General features: G+C 37.7%; 1 protein-coding gene across 1 annotated transcript in view; it reads left to right on the top strand.

The window, feature by feature from the left end:
* LOC143017598 (uncharacterized) overlaps positions 1–7500 on the top strand; it is a 748821-nt gene that overhangs the window by 130984 nt on the left and 610337 nt on the right. The window lies entirely within an intron of this gene.

Here is a 7500-nt window from a genome sequence, read left to right as displayed (position 1 = left end):
CAAATAAAGAAAGAAAGAAAGAAAAAGAGAGGAAAGAGAATGAGAGGGGAAAGGAGAGGAGAACAAAAGAGAAGAGAAGAGAAAAATAAAGAAAATAAAAAGAGAAGATGGGATGAGAGGAGGAAAAGTGCAAAAAGAGAAGATGGGATGAGAGGAGGAAAAGTGCAAAGAAAGAAAGAAAGAAAGAAAAAGAGAGGAAAGAGAATGAGAGGGGGAAGGAGAGGAGAACAAAAGAGAAGAGAAGAGAAAAATAAAGAAAATAAAAAGAGACACGAGATGGAGAATGAAAAGGAGAGAAGAAATTATGAGAGTAATGAGATGAGTAAAAGTTGTAGAAAGAGAAGAGGAATGCATGAGAGAAGAGAGAAGTGAAGTGGAAGAATTAAGCTAAAAAGGAGAGGCGATAAAGAGAAGAAATAATGAGAAAATGGATAAAAGAATGGCGTAAGAGGAAGGAGTAGGATAAGAGAGGTGGTGAGAGAAGAAGAGAAAGGAGAGAGGGGGACGGGGAAAGAGAAGGAAATGAAGCGAGAAGAGCGAAGAAGAATGTAAGGAGAAATGTAAGTGGATTAGATTCAATTAGAAACTGAGAAGAAGAAAAAGGGAAGTAAGGAGAAGGTTGAAGAGTAGGAAGAAGAGAAGAGGGAGAAAGGAAATGACGGAGGAGGAAAGGGAGAAAGTGAAAGGGTATGATAAGGAGGAGCACATGGAGGAGGAAAAGGAGGGTTCGAGGATTAGAAAAATAGAAAGGAGGGAGGAGGCGGAGGAGGAAAAGGACGAGGTAACAGAAGTAGGAGCATGAGCAGGAGAAAAAGGAGGAGGAGGAGGAGGAGGAGGAGGAGGAAATAGGGAGGAGGAGACAGATGAGGAGAAGGAGAAGGAAAAAGAAGTAGAAGCATGAAGAGAAGAAGAAGAAGGAGGAGGAGGAGGAAGAGGGAGGAGGCGAAGGGAAAGGGGGAGAAGGTGAATGGGTAGCATGACTTGGAGAAGGAGTGGGGACCCGGGCAGGAAACGAAGAAGAAGGAGGAGGAGATGAAGAAAAGGAGAGGAGGAAACAGAAGAAGGAGGAACATAAAGAGGTATGAGGAGAGTAGGGATCTGAAAAGGAGAAGAAGGTGAAGGAGAACAAAAACGAGGAAGTACAGGAGCAGGAATCTGAGGAGAAGCAGGAGGAGAAAGAGGAAAAAAGAAGAAAGAACAGGAAAAAGAGAAAGGCAGAAATGAGGAGGAAGAGGAATAGGAGGAGAAAAATAAAGGGGAAAATGAGGAAGAAGAGAAGGAGGGGTAGGAAGAGGAGGAGGAACAGGAGTAAGGCGAAGAAATAAAATGAGTGTCTCGGCACCAGACAGGCAGGTCCCACAGGTGAGTGTTAGATCTTGGTTGGACATACGCATACACTCTCTCTCTCTCTCTCTCTCTCTCTCTCTCTCTCTCTCTCTCTCTCTCTCTCTCTCTCTCTCTCTCTCTCTCTCTCTCTCTCTCTCTCTCTCTCTCTCTCTCTCTCTCTCTCTCTCTCTCTCTCTCTCTCTCTCTCTCTCTCTCTCTCTCTCTCTCTCTCTCTCTCTCTCTCTCTCTCTCTCTCTCTCTCTCTCTCTCTCTCTCTCTCTCTCTCTCTCTCTCTCTCTCTCTCTCTCTCTCTCTCTCTCTCTCTCTCTCTCTCTCTCTCTCTCTGTCTCTCTCTCCTCTCTCTCTCTCTCTCTCTCTCTCTCTCTCTCTCTCTCTCTCTCTCTCTCTCTCTCTCTCTCTCTCTCTCTCTCTCTCTCTCTCTCTCTCTCTCTCTCTCTCTCTCTCTCTCTCTCTCTCTCTCTCTCTCTTTCTCTCTCTCTCTCTCTCTCTCTCTCTCTCTCTCTCTCTCTCTCTCTCTCTCTCTCTACACACACACACACGTGTTAAGACTCAATATGAGAAAAAAGTTGATAAAAGAAACGTTCTCTGATATATATAAAGGTCTTAGCCAGTTAGCAAACGAAAGGTGGGGATGAAAAGAATATTAATAAAAATACCAGACGGTAGCCAGAATTAAGGAAAAATGTCACCAGGTATGGAAGTGGTTATCAAAGATCAAAATAGCGTGAGGAATTCATTTTGATTGCAGCAAAAATTTTATTCAACTCAGGGGAAGTCACTGTAACAAAGGTTTTAATGGAGGATTAGAATTTACAAAAAAAAAAAAAAGATTCAGTGTACGAAGGTTTGGAGCGATAACGTTGTGTGCACACAGTCGTGGAGCCAAGGGTTTGAATCCCTCTATGAAAAAACTGTATCACATTAAATGTGAATGGATATGATTACAATTGTCTGTTATGCGGCAACAGCGCATGTCTGTGTTACGGCTGTGGCAATAGATTATGTGTGTTTGATTTGAATATTTAAACTGAACGGGATATGATTGTTTATAGTCGTACCCTGTAGAGGGTCATGAAGTTCACTACCTTCCTACTGACACACAAGTACAGGAGGTGGAAAATTACAGATTAAAAACATAGGGAATGTACATATATATATATATATATGTATATATATATATATATATATATACATATATGTATATATATATGTATATATATATATTATTTGGATGATGGAGAACATAAACACAGGGGAAGGCTCGGAACCCTATGCACTCTAACGTTTCGTTCGCGTAGAACTTCTTCAGAGAGTGTATGTAGAACTGCAATTGGAGTTTATGTACTAAATCTAATTATCTTTTCGGACACTTGGGAAAGGTCGTTTTTCTGGCGTGTTTTAGAATTAAAATACTAGTTTCTTTAGCTAAATTGATAAACCCTCCTCGATGATTCGATGAATTATTAGTAGAAATATATGCTGATTCAATAATTCTTCTAGTGAATTTATCAAAACCTTTATGTAGCACTTCAGCTTCTCTCCAGTTTGGTAAATGATCGAATTTTTCCGCATGAACTACTAAAGAATTAGATGTCCAATGTGCTTTTACGTCGTTTTTATGTTCATAAATTCTTTTTTCTACTCCTCTTGACGATTCGCCATAATAAGCCATTGAGCAACTATTACACGGGATTTTGTATCCCGTGTAATAGTTGCTCAATGGCATATTACGGCGAATCATCAAGGGATTAGATAAACGAATTTATGAATATAAAAACTACATAAAAACAACATAGGACATCTAAATCTTTAGTAGTCCATGCGGAAAAATTCAATCATTTGCCAAACTGGAGAGAAGCTGAAGTGCTGCAAAAAGTTTTGATAAATTCACTAGAAGAATTATAGAGTCAGCATATATTTCAACTGAGAATTCATAAAACCATCGAGGAGGATTGATCAATTTAGCAAAACAAACTAGTATTTTAATTCTAAAACACGCCAGAAAAACGACCTTTCCCAAGTGTCCGAAAAGATAATTAGATTTAGTACATAAACTCCAAATTGCAGTTCTACATGCACTCTCTGAAGAAGTTTCTACGCGAACGAAACGTTAGAGTGCATAGGGTTCCGAGCCTTCCCCTGTGTTTATGTTCTCCATCATCCAAATAATTTGTCTAAAATACTTATCAATATATATATATATATATATATATATATATATATACATATATGTATATATATATGTATATATATATATTGTATAAACAGCATGATGACAACTCACAATTGTCTTGTTAAATTGTTGAATACTGCAAACAAGGCAGATTAATAAGTACAATAGTCAATGTGTAAATATATAGGAATAGTGTTGCATAGAATGAGATAAGAAAATGTCATAAACAAAGAAATAATATAAGATAAGCACGAACCTAGGAGAGGTCGACAAAAGGACATAACCCCACAGCAAGGACAAATGATCACCCACGCCGTGCGGTGGTGAATTGGTCACTGCGCTGAGGTGTGGAAGAGTAGACATTATAAACATAGAAATGTGCAATCATGGCTTTGGAAGAATTTGAAGATCTTGAAGCTGTTTATTCATGCCAGGGTTGCTGTGTTTGATATGCAACGCCCCGAGAACTTTTTATCACTAGCTTAGTCAAAAGACATTTCCCTCCTGACCCCACATACTGAGTGAGCAAAGGATATGGACCTCTCCCAATGTTTCCCTTTTCTTGCTAAAGGTGCTACTTAAGTATCACTCACTTCTCTATATTTTGTATCTGCCGAAGAGGATTGCAGTTTGCAATCGAAATATATAGATTCCCTGTTTCCAGACTTTTTAGCTCTAACTATGCTTTTCACGTGATACACACACACACACACAATATATATATATATATATATATATATATATATATATACATTTTTTAAACTTAGATCCCACTGTCGGTGGAAAAAGATAAAAAAGTAAGATGATTGTTCCTGTATATTTCGACCACTCTCTGTGGTCCTCCTCAGCAGAATGATTACAAAGGTATAGTAAAAGGATATATACATAGTAATGAGGTACATGAAGGGGGACATGGGAAGACACAGGTGAATATACCCTAGGTGGGGTGATCGTTGTTGGAACCAATAATGTTTGAACATATTTTATTGACTGCTAATGATGTAATACAGTCCGGAATCCAATGACCTTTTGAGATGTTGAAATTTGAGACATCTTTGATGAAAGAAGATTCTATTATTTTTCTCCTAAAGCTACAATTTGATTTAAAAATTATGTCTGCGTTGTCCCAGTCTATGCGGTGGTCTTTGTTGGATGTGTGAAGAAACACTGCAGAGTTCTCGTATGCATATTTAACCGAGTTTTTGTGTTCTTTAATCCTGGTGGTGAGGTTTCGTTCGGTTTGACCCCAGTACACTTGATCACAATCCTTACATGGTAATTTATAAACACCGACAGTGGGTTCTAAGTTTATAATTTTACCAATGTGATACGACATTAGTGCACTCTAATATATATACATATATATATATATATATATACACACACACACATATATATGTATATTATATATATATATATATATATATATATATGTGTGTGTGTGTGTGTGTGTGTGTGTGTGTGTGTGTGTGTGTGTGTGTGTGTGTGTGTGTGTGTATGTGTGTGTGTGTATGTGTGTGTGCGTGTGTGTGTGTGTGTTCGATTGAAGACCAGAGCTAATTCAATATCCACTATCTTCTTAGTGATTTTCTCAATTTTCCAAATAGTTTGTATCTTGAGGGGAGGTCAAGCACAAGGCTCCCGAGATCCATGGTGTTATTATAACGAAAAACATTACACAAAATTTAAAATACGAGCTTTCGGTTGAATCATACAACCATCTTCAGTTAAGTAAGAATAAATATACAAAGCAGGAGTTTAAGTTAGAGTAAATAAAGGAACTTGGAGAGTTAGGTCGTAGCTAGGCGTCAGGTACTGGACGGACGTGAGGTCTTCGCTTCTGCGGGACGTAGCTGGACATCAGATCACTGTGGCTACAGTACATTGCTGAGGTAAGCAAATCGAACACTAATGAATTCTACATTCGTGTGAATAAGAAGAAAATGTTTACCTGCGGCATTGAACCACTAAATGACGATGAAGGTAAACATATGGATGATGAAAATTAGTTGGCCTCAATCCTTAACCAATTTTTTGCATCCGTCTTCACAGACGAGGGTTGCTCTGTGTATCAACCACCAGAACACAAAATATCCCAAAACGCTTTAAATGAACTCATAATTACCAAAAGTAATGTCGTACAAGTGATTGATAAGCTTAAAATAGATAAAGCCCCGGGACCTGACAAAATTTCACCTAGGATTCGGCGAGAAGTAAAAAATCAAATCAGTAAACCCTTGTGCATCCTTTTCAACAAACCATGAACGCTTGGTAAAGTCCCAGCAGATTGGAAATGTTTTAACGTAACACCAATATTCAAGAAAGAGGACAAATCACAACCAAGCATCTACAGACCAATTAGCCTGACTTCGATTGTGTGTAAACTGCTAGAGATAGTGTTGTGAAATTTTTAGAAGAAAATAAAATCATAAAAGATTCGTAACATGGCTTCCGTAGCAAACGCTCATGTTTAATTAATCTCCTCGACTTCTTTTATGACATTTTTAACAAATACGAGTAATGAAGATCTGTTGGTATAATTTATCTAGATTTTCAGTTCCTCATAAACGAGTGCTCGACAGATTAAAAACGCACAGTATTTCTGGCAGTATTCACAACTGGATTAAAGATTGGCTCTCCGAGCGAAAACAGAGTTGTAATTAACGGGGCCTCATCTACCTGGCTCGACGTTAGAAGTGGCGTACCGCAAGGATCAGTTTAGGAACCCGTTTTGTTCTTTATATATGTAAATGATCTAGACGACGGACTCCTTTACAAAGTGTCAACATTTGCTAATGTCACAAAAATTATGGGTAAAGTAACAACCACCAAAGAGAAAGAAACTCTACAATTCGATCTAGACAGATTATAAAGCTGGGCTAGTAAGTGGCAAATGAAATTTAACGTTAACAAATGTAAAGTCATGCACATTGGAAGTAACAATGATCACATTCAATAACAAATAAATGGCGAAATACTGGATTCAGTAATTAAAGAAAAAATCTAGGAGTTTTAATATCAAATGACTTAGAGCCATATCAACATCGCTCAGAAGTTGTTAAAACAGCAAATGAATTAGTTGTCTTTATTGGAAGAGTCTTCGAAAATAAACCAGAAAAATATTGCTTAATCCTTTCTAATTACTTGGTCCATCCCCATCTCGAATACCGTGTACAATTTTGGTCCCATACTACCAGAAAGATATTAGTAAACTAGGAAGAGTGCAACGGAGAATGACTAAAATGATACCAAGACTGAGAAATCTGCCGTGTGAAGAAAGACTTAAAAGTCTAAACTTATTCTCACTTTCAAAAAGAAAAATGCGTGGAGATTTAATTGACGTTTTTTAAAATGTTCAAAGGCTTTGACAACATCAATGTCGAAGATTACTTCTTATTAGACCAATCAAATACAAGAAGACGTCACGATTTTAAAGTAATGGGTAAAATATGATAGTAAGCACTTCTTCTTTATCCGGGTTTTTAATATGTGGAATCAGTTACCTTCCACTGTCGTTGATAGTAACACAATAGCAACATTTAAAAATCACTTAGATAAATACTCGGAATCTAATCCACAAATAAAATATTTTCCCTTGCAATAAAAGATCTGACAACCCGGCATTTTATCGCAATTGGATAGGATAGTGGTAGCGTAGTGTTAGTTCATCTTCTGCCCAGTTTTCTTAACTAAAGCTTAGTTTAGTAAACACAAACACCTTCGTTAGGGCCAGTAGGCTTTCTGTTGTTTTTTCTTCCTTTGTGTTCCCTTTGTGTTCCTTTATGTTCCATATCTTACTCCCCATACAGTACTGTCGTCACAATCACTTCTTATCATCCATTCTTAAATGTCAATTCCTCATGACACTTTTTAATCCCCCAAAACATTTACTTGCTTCTCTCAATCTACATTCTACCTCCACCTCGACTCCTCCATATCCAGCCACATTCGCACCCAAGTATCTAAAACTATCCAATTCC

Source organism: Oratosquilla oratoria, chromosome 32 (assembly GCF_046742065.1).
Source record: "Oratosquilla oratoria isolate Oo_2021 chromosome 32, ASM4674206v1, whole genome shotgun sequence".
Lineage (NCBI taxonomy): Eukaryota > Metazoa > Arthropoda > Malacostraca > Stomatopoda > Squillidae > Oratosquilla > Oratosquilla oratoria.
This window is presented reverse-complemented; position numbering and strand designations above follow the sequence as displayed.